This window comes from Gallus gallus, chromosome 1 (assembly GCF_016699485.2).
Source record: "Gallus gallus isolate bGalGal1 chromosome 1, bGalGal1.mat.broiler.GRCg7b, whole genome shotgun sequence".
In the NCBI taxonomy this organism is placed as follows: Eukaryota; Metazoa; Chordata; class Aves; order Galliformes; family Phasianidae; genus Gallus; species Gallus gallus.
In genome coordinates, this window is record NC_052532.1 from 39428806 (window position 1) to 39442768 (window position 13963).

The 13963-nt window shown below is 38.3% G+C and overlaps 1 protein-coding gene across 7 annotated transcripts in view; it reads left to right on the forward strand.

The window, feature by feature from the left end:
• The window catches only part of SYT1 (synaptotagmin 1), a 346410-nt gene that overhangs the window by 227877 nt on the left and 104570 nt on the right, over positions 1–13963 (forward strand). The window lies entirely within an intron of this gene.

The window sequence follows — 13963 nt, forward strand, 5'->3', positions numbered from 1 at the left end:
ATTTAACTAACTAAAAATATCATGATCCCTTTTAAGATTTCATCTACAAAACTACAGTATAGGGTCTATGCAATTTAAATGACAATGATGTTTCCTCCTGTGATAAACACACCAGCAAAGACTTATTTTATCAAAAAGTGATGAATTTAATAAAATAAGGAAATAGAAGTTCCACATAGAAGGAAGGGATTATTTGTATTAATATACATTTGATACAAGAACAGTGATGCAGTATGTAAATCCAGTTAAATTTTTGATTGATACAAGCAGAAATCCTACCTTTGCATTTATTTCTGTCTGTTTAAAGGAGCACATAAACCACATTTTGTGGCAGGAGAGCGTAGGCTTCCAAAAACACACAAATCATACAAAATGGTGATTTCCTAACGTATATTTGACTCTGAATAAAGAGAGTGGGATCATTTTATTACAGTGAGTCACACAATTAAAGTACAAGAATCCTGTAAGGTTACTGAGGCATAACTGTGAGGAATTTTGTTCTCCGTTATGTAAATCTCTGCATTTTGGTGAGTGGCTGATTTGCATAATCACAGCACAGTTGTTTTTTTTTTTTAACTGCACTGGATATGAAAGTCACTCTATCTTCATTGATTCTTATATTTTTTATCCCAGTTTGCCTTTAATCATCTGAATTCTTAAGCTGTTAATCAGAAAGACAAAAAAGATACCATCTCAGCTTTTACATTTTTCATTTCAAACATGCAATTCTGACACCTTAAACAGGGGGAAAAACAAAGCAGCTAAAAAATAAGAAAGACATAAAGCTATAAAGAGAGTGTCCGAAGAAGGGCTATGAAGTTGGTGAAGGCTATAGCAGGCATGAGGTCAGAGGAGCAGCTGAAGTCCTGGGTTTGTTCAGCGCAGAGCAGAAGGGCTGAGGGGAGGCCTCATGGCGGCCGCAGCTTCTCACAGGGAGTGGAGGGCAGCGCTGAGCTCTGCTTTGTGTGACAGCGACAGGGCCTGAGAGAACAGCATGGAGCTGTGTCAGGGGAGGGGCAGCTGGGGGTTATGGAAAGGGTCTGCACCAGAGGGTGGTGGGGATGGCCTTAAGGTTCAAGGAGCATTTAGTCAGCTCTCTCAGAAATATGGTTCAATTTTGGGTTGTCCTATGTGGAGCCTGGAGTTGGACTTGGTGATCCCTATGGGTTCCTTCCAACTCAGGGTATTCTATGAGTCAGGGATTCTATGAAAGTAGCACTTACACTTAAAAGCCTTTATCATATACATCAGCTGTTTCTTTCCTCCCCCTCTCTGCCCTTCCATTTGGGCCATTCTCTACAGACAACAACAACAAAATAACTGCCATATTCTTAGAAAAAGTTAGCTCTGGGTTTTTCAGGATTACAGGAATGCAAAACAGCAACAGCTTTTGAGTGGAGGCTTTAAATGTTGAGGTACTGTTAGAAACCATACAAAGATAAAACTTAATATTAATCAGTGTTAATTTACTCAATGAGCATCTTTGTGAAATCAAAGCTATCTTGATGTACTTCCTAAAAATACATTCTTGTATGAACAGAAGACCTTGTTCTGCCAACGAGGTAAATAAAAGAGAAAAAAACTCTACCAATAAATTCCCAGCATGTGTCTGACTAATAATAACACTGTTCATGCTTCTGGTATAATCCTGAATAGCTGCAATATCTGAATGCCTTCAATGCAGGATACTATTATTACCTCTTTAATAGGAAGTTACTGTGTCCTACATAGTAATTGGATAAAAAGCTACATTTCTATACCAACCATATTCTGAAATATTTGGCTGGCTTGCAGCTCCATTTGGCCTCAAAACCCCTAAATTTGATTTATTGTGCATAAGGGACTGATAGTCCCCCGAACTGGGAGCTTGAAGCGATACGATGATTCAGGCTGAAAAATGGTGTTCTGTTCAGACTTGTCTCACACTCTGTTTGCAGATGTGCAGAGAAAGGTTTGTTTACCTCTCCTTGGGTTTGTGAATAGCTCTCAAAACAAAATGGGACTGGAGGCTATAGAGGAAATTAATAAAAATGTAAAAATAACTGTAAGACTCAAGTCTGAGTTAATTCTAAATAATAGCTTAATAAGCTAAAGTACAGACTTGTATATATATTGAGGTTAATCAGCAAAATAAAATAATTCCTGATTTATATGCTTATCCATTTAGCTTAAAGTTACTGCCTTCAGGAGTCATCCTAGACACTCCTCCATTTCTTTTTCCTACTAATCTCTGCTATTTTGCCCATCTTGATTTGCCAGCTGCAGTTGCATCAAGAGTTCTTACTGTCCTCTTTAAATGGCAACCAAGTTAATTTCCTAGTTTTTCATTCCTGTTTGGCATCAAGATTCAAGGTGGAGATATCACTGACTTTTAGAAAATTAATGGTTTTTTGCATGGAGTTTTCCTGAAAATTAATTTTTATGAAGCTACTAGATTGATCATTTGAAGAGAATAAATTCAGGCTGTTCATTTCACTGCTTCTTGTAATAATTTCTTGAACGCAGGTGTCACTGACAGGAGAGGACAGATTTTTTTCCTAAGCTCATAGAAAAGAAGCAAAATGGTCCTAATAGAATGCTTTCTGATCTCAAACTTGGATTGAAAGAGGCAAATACCAAAAATGAGACTGAAGTTCTCAGTAATAACTATTACTTGCATTTCCATAGCAAATAGCTATGATTTCCATACCAATGTGAGGCAGGGGCTAAGATCTTCTTAGGAAAAAAAATATTAAAAATCAATATAATAACAAAATAATAATATTTAATATATATATTACTTATATACTATATATAAGTGTATACTATAAATTGTGAGTTCTTGTCTGCATACATGTTCAACAAGTGTCAATGAATGGCAGTGGGTGACAGTTTTTTCTGCATAGATGAATTCAGTACCACACCTTTGCTTCATACACACCTCCATGTCAGATGCCATTCTGTCAGACTGCCCCTCTGCTGCTGTCTGTCACCCAGCAACAACATGGAATGGGATGTTGGTGGGAAGGTTCAACCTCTTCTGCCATACTACCAGCATCTGCCTCTGAAGTTGTGGGCCAACATAACATAATAGGACTCCATGACCTTTAGAGGTCCCTTCCAACCCCTAATTCTGTGATTTTGTGATTTTTGAGTACCCCTTGTACATATATGTCTATTCATATATGCATACATGTAGACGTGTAGATATGTTGCTACAGTAAGCAGGGATCTCTGCTTAGGCGCAGCCTGACGTTGGCAAATTCTGCTTAGGTATCTTGGCTAAGAACAGGAGAGTTTTCAAGGAGAATAGAGAAGATTCTTGATCTTCAGACAAATCTAAAGAACAGCACTGGAGAAATCAGGAAGGCATAAATTCAAATCTTGTTTTTTTCCTGTCATCAAATCAACAGTTGCTCATGCCAAGGAAATACATGCAGCTTTACCCTGGGGAATGAGCAAGGGAAATTATAAATAAAGATTTATTTTGGAACATGGATCAGGTACAAGAAAGAGGTATTAGAGTACCAGAGTAGAAGAGAAAAATCTGTAGTTCTAAATACAGCAATTTAAGTGCAAATCTCAGATTACTTTGGTTCCTCCATGAACCCCTCAGCCCCAGAGTTCAGTGATTACATGACTACTTCAAAATTCTTCTTCATTAAAAAAGTTTCTAGACCACCTGTGGGTAGAGAGAAGCTTGAGAACACTGCCCACACGAATCCAGAAGAGACAAAAATCACCAGACAAGAAAAAAAAAATCAACTTTGTGATTTTAGAAATTAATGATAGGAGAATGCTATTTTTTACTCTTAGGGCCTGACATGTTTTCAACACTTGAAATTAGGAGTCCTGGAAATACAACTTTCAAATCAAACTATTTAAATAGTTGCTGAGGGGGTGGAGGAGTATAACTGAAGATCTGATGAAGCAGAACATGGATGAAGATGCCTGTGTGGAAGGAGCAGTGTGTAGTCTGAGATCCTGTTGCACTGCACACTGTTGGTATCATAATGGTCAGTTCTGTCATGAGGGACATGAGCAGACTACTGCAGCCTGACCTTGAGCACCAGCTCTATCCCCAGCACAGGGGGACCAGTTGCATACTAAACCCACATGCATCACCTTGAGAACGCACTGTCCTGTTTGAAAGGAAACGCTGCCTGTTAAACAGAAGCGTAATGGGTGCATAACCTCGTTGTCAAACAGAGTTGTACATTATTGATGACGTGTCTGAAACATCATCTTCAGAAATAGCAGTTGGTTTTGAGTTGTGTAATCTGAAAGAAGGAGAAGCAAGTCCCCCTGTAGAGTAGATGATGCTGGGAGCGTTCAGCAGAATATAAGAAAACAAAACCCCCTTTAGCTTTACAGATTAACTTTTATATCCATGGGGATAGAACTCATATAAAACAGCAAGTGAGGTGAGCACCTACCTTTGGTTTGCTGCCAGGTTTTAACAAGGGGTGCAGAATACCCCCAAGGGTCTCCTGTAGCCCATCACTGTGATTATTATTTTATTTGTTACAAGGACTCTGAATCCTGTGATTTTATTGCACTATAGATATGTCAAGTTGTGTGCAGTGCCTTATAAATTGAGTAGAGAATTCAATTTACAAGCAGAAAACTGAACGTAGTTACTGGCTTCCTTTCAGTACTGAGAATTTATCTTAAAGTTTCATTACTTTGTGTGAGGAGACGTGCACAATAAAATTATGTTTACATACATAAAATAAACACAATATTTGCTAGTCTTTCTCTAACTTACCTGCAGATGAAGTGTCTACAGAAATTACCCATTATCTGTTATAATTCAGTTTATAATTTTGTTCTGAAAATGCTCCATAATTGTTCATGGAACAATTGTTCTCCGCTTTAAATTGAGAATACATTTAAAGATTGCTTCTCAGCAATGTACTTCATAAAAGGAAAAAAGCACTTGGGACTACATTTAATAGATTTGCTTTAAAAATACTTGGTATAAAAGGGCAATGAAAATACAGGAATTACTGTTAAGATTGATATTCCATCCTTAGCTCTGTGACTAGTGCCTAGGCATTGTAGGAAGATACGAGGTATTCTGGTGCATTTTTATAGAAACCGTGAGTAGATAATGAAGCCTTTGTTATTTTGAGGCACTGTTGTAAATTGGCACAGATTAACAATAAAATGTCATTCTTTGTTGTCGTAGTTAATAATTCTGCTTTGTGCTGGGTTCGCTGCTGAGAATTATCCAAACTAAAGTCTTCACTGAGGGATTATAAATATTTAACATCCCTACTTACTTTGGTTGATACATGTTTTCTAAAGTAAACTTTTTTAAAGAGACAAAAATATCTTTACTGATGTATGAAGTGTTTAAGATATCAAGCCCGCATCACCAAGGTGGGTAAATATTAAGGCACTGACCATCAGCAGGAACTTGCAGGAATGCTGTAGGTCCTTTCCTGCATTCTTTAAAGTTCCCTTCCAACTCTAAGGATCCTATGATTCTATAATACTGTGATTCTTTTCATCTTTTTAGGCCTGCTTGTGTTTCAAGCAAGATCTTGAACTGGACTATATCAGATAATCTCTGCTGCTTCCAGAATACACAGACAGTTTGCACAAGCTGTGGAGATGGCCTCAAATCTTCAGGTGGCTCTTGGTATGGGTAGACTTTGCTGTGTCTCCAGAGAAGGAGCCTGCGCTACTGAACTTGAGCGACTGCCTCAGGAAGGCTGAGTTCCAGCTGGCAGCTGAGCGAGCCATCTGCCTGCTCCTGTGCAGGTTTCTGAATCTGCCTCTAATCTTAATTATCAACTTCAGCAAGAGCTCCCTAATTTGCTCACAGCCCCTGTATCATCTGGGGCATGTTTCAGTACTGTAGCTGGCACTGTCTCCCTATTGCAGTGAGAGCCGCCAAAATGAAAGACGAGGTTTGTTCTTTTGAATGGGAAAGGTATTTCAGCCCACATCTAAAAAGGAGCCCCAGAAATGGTTGGGGTTTCTACACTGAACTTTCAAGAGCCAGGCTCTGGGAGTCAGGTTCACACATCCAAGATAAATGCTTTAGTTCTCTTGAGAGCGATTCAGCAACAGGAGGCCCAGCTTACCCAGAAGAACTAGAGGGAGATATACTTGAAACCACACTGCTCTGACAGACTTTGACATCTAGGAAGAGCCTTAGGCTTTTATTACAGATGGATTTACAGCCTGAAAACTTACAGACACGTTTTATCTCACTTTGAGAACATTAGGTTCACTCTCTTCTGTGAGTACTTAATCCAGTGAAAAGCATGGGGTCTTGCAGGACCAGAGACCTGGCTGAAGGATATGCATTTTGCTGTGAAATGGCAGCAAATAACACTCGGTATTTAGGGCTCCATACTCTTAAATAATTGTCCTGCACTAAGCTTAACAATCTGACCCCATGAATCCTGTGTCCGTTTTCTAGCTATTGCTGCAGAAAGGGCAGACCCAATTTAGTTTTCCACCTTGATCCCCTTTTGTCTCAGGAACAGCAGGAACTCGGATGTTACAGGCTACAGCCTAATATTCCTCAGCTTCTACTCTCAGTTCCCATGTTGTCAGCTTGAAGCACCTACACAAACCACTCATTTGACTTCATAGAGAACGGATGGCAGTTCCTTGATGAAAAAGATAGAAGGAATGCACCAAAGCCGGTGAGCTGCTTTCAGTACAGTAGAACTGAAAGTCATTTTCACATGGGAAGCTTTCACTCCCTGGAGCTGTGTCAGGTCCACCTCTCATATGGCTGTTCTCCAGCAGGGAGAAAACTTCCAGGACTAGGACAGGTATCAGACTTTTTTTAACTGAAAGCAGTTCATAGAGAAGTAATACATTCTTCACCTACGGAACAGAATTGATTAAAAAAATTATTCCTTTCTTTTAAAAAATGTTATGGTCCCTCCTTGCCAGAATTCATTGAATTGTCTGTTTTCTTTCTGCTTTATTTCATTTATAAATTTATAAAGAATTTTCTCCTAGGCAGAACTCACTTGAAAAAAATCAGCACAAGCTATAGGCTTACTAACGCAAAATTCAGAGTTGTTTCTTCTTTAGGTTTCAAACCTTGCATTCCCTCCAAGGACATCTATTTTGTCATGGTTCCTCAGTATCCAATTTTCAGCAAATACATACCTTGAGCTGAAATATCAGGCCTTGGTCCAGGAGCCAGTTGTTTGCTGGTATTATGCCATGGGTGCAGATTTACTTGCAGCATGGGCAAGGCAAGGAGGACGGAGGAGGATAAGGTAGGCTTACTATTCATAAATTTCAGTCTAGCGTAGCATTTTATATTACAACTCTGTGATGGTAATCACTTCATATGAATCTGTTCCAGAATACCAATTTCTAAACCATCTTCCCTCTTGAAATATTTATTAATGGGTTTAAGTCCTAGGACAGCAAGGTGCCCAAGATAAAGGAAAACAGTATTGAGAATGGAAGCAGGGTCAAGAAGAGAGAACAAAAAGAAAGCTTAATGTTATCTGAACTAAGGGAATAACAGCAATGATGATACAGTAGCATGAAAAAATGTCAAATATGACTTTACTGGCTCCTATTCTACAACAGCCATGCATTTATTTAACAATGATTGTATGGTAGAAAAACACTTGCAGGTACTGCTTTTTGATGTAAATATAGACATGTAGGAAGGGACAGAAGAAGGAAACTATTTACAAAAATCTTTCTTCTATTCAGTTAGTGCATTAACTGAATTGTTTAAGCTGTGCAACATCCTTGATTCGCAACAGCTCGTTTTTGTTAGGCAACTGCTGACAATTGTGCTTTGATTCTGCACAGTACATGGGTCTGTCCAACATTGCTACTGCCTCTCACTGACACCTAGGATAAGAAAACTAGGTATAATTTTACAATGACAATGACATGAAGCACTTTCATTCTGGTGAACTGAATATTTACCCAGTAATTCCTGGTAGGAACAAAAAGAACAGAAAATATATCCTCTTCAAAAACAAACAAACTCCTCAACTGAGTCAGTGTTAAGTAAAATAATTTGTGATACCAAATCCCTGATGGCATAGCAGCTAGCTGAACCCTGCAGTGCAGGTAGAGTGCAAGCTGGTGAACATGTCTTTTCTCCTTTTCAAGTCATTTTCTTGACTGACATACTCCACTCCTCTAAATAACAGAAAAGGTAACAGAAGTACATTCTCACTTGATGTAGCCTGCAAGTATAACCTGGACAAGTAGGCTGAGCTGAGGTACAGAAATGATACACAGCAGATTGTAGAATTTCAAAGGGTTTCATCCAGTAAAGTATTTAGATATGTACCTCCCAAACAGTCCACTGAATTAAATTTGTTACACGTGAATGGTATAGTGGTATGGAGGAGCAAGACTGTAAATACATTTCTTACACATACTGCAGTTTACCTGATGAATTGATACGTGTGCTTGTACTTTAAAATGCATCAATTTTATTTCAGTTATGTTTATTTTAAAAGTTTATAGCTACTGTACACATACATACATACATGCATACATACATACAGTGGTTGCAGCAAATTTTGTATTTTCATAAATATCTGTAATTTGTTTTTCTCCCACTTCAACTTAGTAGGCTGCTTGCTGAGAGTTGTACCCCATTTTGTCACATGGTTTATTTCCATGACACACATTTTCTTTAGTGTTGACCAAAAAAACCCGACAGCATTTAGAAAAAGTTTAAATGATCAGTAGAGTGCTACTTTGAGAACGTTGGTGGGGGGGGACACTGAAATTTTGCAATGGAAACTGTTGGAAGGATGTAATTATCTCACTTGGGATTTGGGCCAACCTTGCAAACATCCAATTTCCACAGAAGTGATTGAGGTTCTTTCCATTTAGTTTAATGAGAGTTGGATGGGGCCGTAAGGAATTACAGTCCTTTTGGGAAAATCCCAGGGGATCTCTCATCTCCACGAAAGCTCAGAACACTGGTTTTATGCTTTCTCCAAAGCACAGCAGTTCACCAATGTGTCTCACCACTGTTCCTCAGCATCACTGACTTGGGGAAAGCAGCCCACCATGGTGCTGCTTTCTGTGTCTGAGAGGGGCCCAGGATGTTGGCAGATGATGCTGTTTAGCTTTCTTCTGGGTCTAGGTTATCCATGAACATCACTCAGTTTCACTGAGCTGAGTATCTCAGCTGTTCACTGAGAGTACTGGAGTGTCTGTGGCAATAAGCAAGCAGTGGATGTGATGCTTCACTAAGTTTTCCCTTCCTTCGGAGTTGATGCTGAGAAGCATCTGAAAGTCACCATCAGATTATCAAAGGGTTCAAAACTTCTTGCAGTGGCTGAACCCCAGCCATTCGTTCCTTGCAAAACAAAGAATGGGATTGCCAGCAGTACTATGGATCATTCTCTGTTTTAGTAGACTGCTTTAATCTTTTCTCCCTGTATCAGGAAATAGCAAACTATGAAATGCTAGGAACATACATTGGATCACAGTCATGCATGGCGAGATTGATCACTTAATAGATTAGCAAGTCTGATAATGCCACTCTGTTTCAAAATTGGTTTTGTTTTAGTTTGCTTTTTAAGAGGTAAAGGCAAGCTGTTATACACAACATAGGACTGAAATGAGTGAAATACTGTTGTTAGTCTTATTGTTCAGTCCCCAAACTCAGTGAGCCTATCCAAGATGGTAAGGATGTTGAATTACAGCAGTTTGTTACTCATTCGGTACTGTCAGAATGATGGTTGGGAGCCATTGTCAGACTGAAACATTTACTACTTGATGTAGTAAAGCAGTTGTCTGCTTTCCCAGAGTATTAATGAGACAAGAAAAATAAGGAGGTTTTGCACCATTGTACTGCCATCTGAGGAGTGGAAAATTATGATCTCGAAAATATTTGTGTTCCTGTCCTGATGCTAGATGAACTTAAAACTGGTTTTTCCAATTTAATAGAATAAAAGTGAAACATCAGAAATTCCTTCTTCAAGAAACTGCAATGTTTGCTTCCACCAGACACACGACCATTAGCGACATTATATGTCTTCACAATCTCCGTATCAATAGATTTGATGTTATCAGAATTGCTATTGCAGAATACGTTGGCAAGATGTATGGCTTGCAAGCACAAGAGGTCACATCCGTGATCTGAAAGTAAATAATAACAGATTTGTGACTAAACAGCTGCAGTTCTTCTCACTGGCTTTCATCTTCTGCTTCTTCTCCTTACTTTCTGCTGGTTCCCTCATCACTGTTGCCTTCTGCAATTATAGAAGGAAACTTATTCGCCTACTACAACACATCACATACCACCTTCTCCTCTCCTTTCGGCTTCCTACCTCTCCGGAAAGAAACAGTTTTGCAATGATGAGACTTCCAGAGAATACAGCTGGCTCTGTATCTACTTGGGAATAGAAAAAGTTAGGGTCTGTGAAACTTTTTTTGACATATGGCTTGGAGAGACATAAGGCTCCCTGCCAGTGCAAGTCCCTGTTCTGTTCTGCAGGCTGTCTGTCTGCCATAAGATACTTACGAAGAAAAGGAATAAATATAAACCAATCTCCCTCTGCTTTTCTCTCTACTTCACATAAAGCATGCTATGAGAGAGTAAAAATCATTCAGCTTTCCATCAAAGCAGATGACTGAATATGAATGTTTTATTTTTTAGTAACTTCAGGGCTAATGTACTGTAAAATACACAGTTTTTCTTGTCATGATGGCAGAAGCAATGAAGGTAGGACTAGCTGGGTTTTTTGCACAAGACTAACAAGGCTCCTGATAGTGGTTGTTCCTTACCTCATTAATATATGTCAGGCATATTCTTCCACTAACCCATGAGCTGGAAATCTCATATCCCTGCCCAAGTGTTTTTCAGGTGCTACCAACTATAGTACTAGTTGGACAAAAAACATTTTGGAAGCAGAGTCAGAAAAGCATGTTATGTATGGCCCTGCAGTGTTAATAGCAGTCAGCAAAGACCTCAGATAAGAACCAAAATTAAGGTACAAACCAGGATAAATTTCAGCACTGCCACATTTAGAGAGCTACCAAAGGAAAATTGGTTCAAGTGCTGGCTTCTATAATGTTTTTTTCTGGCATGATCTGACTTACCTTGAAGTCATATGAGGTCAGTTAAGTCACTACTAGCCACTTGAAAGGGACATGCCTGTCAGAAACCAATTTCATAACAGGAAAGAGCTATCAATCAACGTATAGTCTACATATTGGTTATAATTAAAAGATACTGACTGACTATATAGAGAGATGTTAAACAGGGTTTAGTTGTATTGGTATTTTTAACTTTTCAGTGGTTGGATTTGTGGAAACCATTGTCGAGATACTCGATCTCTGAGCCATCAGCAGTGAGGTAAATGGCATTTAGCTCTGCTCTAGGGAAGGACTTACTTTTGTATCAAGTGTCACCTCTACCATGATGTGCCTGAATAAATATAAGTATGCGCTTTGGCTTTAGTAGAGTCTCCTGGGAGAGCACTGTGAATGCCAGTTATTTATGATTTAGGATGGGTTGAATGCTAGTCACAGCACAAAAATATTACCTTATAACCTCACTGCATTTTCCAGTGATGGAGACAAAAATTTTACCTTTATTAAAGGGCCATTTCATCATAAAAATATAACTGAAAAGCCCACTTTTACCTCTGCCAACTGCACTTCTCAGACAGTACGTTGTTCCTGCCCATAGCCATGACTCTGGAGCTGTTCAGCTCAAGGACAGGCTCCTTACCACCAAGCAGATCTGGGAGCTTGTGACAAGCCTGATCAGAAACACTTAAACTGACATTCACAATGAGCTGCTTATCTCTTAGTTCCTGGAAACCTCATTTGAGTTTTTACCAAATCAGTCCTAATTTTGCTGTATTGCAGAGTGATGTCCTGGCAGCAGCGATCAGAGAGTGAGGGAAATGTTCACAGATTTATCTCTGAGAGAGTTTGAGCAAATTAATACTGATTTTGCTACTTTCCTTCGTCCTTGAAAATACAGCAAGATGTTAGAAACTTTGCATTGGATATACTGTGCTGTTTTTAAAACTAATTAACATCCTGCTGTACCTTGTATCTTATCAGCTTTTTATTGTATATATGTTACCATTTTACATTTAAGGTGGCTGTGTTGATTTAAAGAAAATTCTCAAGTGACTGAGCTTGCAGTGGTACTAGTAGTAATAAAAGTAGTTCGTGTTATGGATATTACATATTGAGCTAGCATAGGAGAATAGTAATACAAAAAGATGCAAGACAGATAATAAAGATAATAAATAAATAAAAATGTACAAACAATAAATAAATAATGACTAATTAGTAAACAAAATCATAAATATCGAAGAGTAAAACAAGTAAATGCAAAGTCCTTGATGTACTGCATCTATGGCCATATGTTTGTACCACACTCTAAAAGCTACAAATGGCACTGAAATCAAAATGTGGTGTAAAAGTAACAATATACTTTACAGTCTTCTTCTCATTTTTTAAGTAAATATATGATACCTAGATAAAATGTAACATTCAGAAAATCTAGACCAGAATAAAATTCCCTTCGCAAAAAGCAAAGTGCTTTTCCATCCAAACTTTTCTTTATGTTACATAATTAAGGAAAACACAAGTTTTTTTGAAGTCTCTGTCACCCTCAGGCTTTTCATTGTAGTGCACAATGCTGTTAACTATCAGTGCACATGTTCACATGTGAGAATATTCATGCAGGAACCTGTGTGACAGCCCATGCAGCACATAAACCTCACATTAAAGTAGATTTGGAATTACAGAAGATGCCTTTTTTTTGTTTGTTTGTTTCTACAATGGAGTAAATTTCACACCAGCATATAGAAAAATAGCATGAAGTGACTGATAAGCAATTTCAGGCTGGCATTTGTTTCGAAAATTAAGTTGTGACTTACCAGAATAACCCTTTTCTATGACTAACTCACACATCTTTCCTAGGTTAAAGTAATGCCATCAAAATATCCAGTGCTTTTTTCCTATATTATTAGTAGCTTCACCTTAAGGCCTAATCCTACAAACATTGTTCAGCATAGTTTTGCTGAAATTAATGGAACTATTTACAATTGAAAGGACTCATGCTCTACTTCTCCAGAAACATCAGACAGCAAGGAAAATTATTTTAATGGGACAATTTTCAGAATATTTCATCATTTTTACTTCTCTTTGATAATACAACCCTCTGTGTACATTTTTCAAATAACAGACCCAATTTTCAGTATGGGATTCATCTATTTTCTCTACTGCTCTTTTACTTGAAGATTGTGTTTTCATTCTTGGAACTCTAGTGGGACTGGCAAAAAGAAGGAAAGGAAAATGCTGATAGTGTTGTCACCCATTTTATTATGCAATAAGGGTAGGCATTAAGGCACTGTCATGAGAGAAGGAAGAACATGGTTTGTGTCTTGCTTAGCTTAAGCAAGATTAAGCCCTTGTATCTCACCCTTAAAGAGCTCTAAGTTAGACTGCATGGAGAAGGCATTACTCATGCTTCTCATTGAAGCTGCTGCAGAGCTCCTCCATGGGAGACACAGGGAATCAGGAAGATCATTCTGTGGGAGGGTTCTCTAACATAAAGTTTTGTAATGGATTTTGTGGGTGAAAGATGAAATATTGGAATTTATTCTTGTATATTGCTGTCAGAACCCATAGAACACCTGCTGGGTGGAGGGTTGCACACATTATTTTACTGTCTCATGGCCATTTTAATTCTCAGTGCTAAAGTTGCTTACAACAGAATATCAGTTGTGAGCATGAAGTTTTCATACTGAATACAGCGTCCATGAAATGTGTATTTGCCAGGGAAAATAAGTGATCCTGTTCTAAGAATATTTTGAAATAAATCTCTTGACAAAACAAGGTTTTGATCATGCCCGATTTTGCCGTGGACAACTCATATCAGTAATGTTACACATCTGCAAAAGTGTCTTTTTGTAGTTGAGTTCTGCCTTAGTGAGTAAGGCTGAAGGATGACTTACAGCTTGAAGCTTTTTTCTTTTTTGAA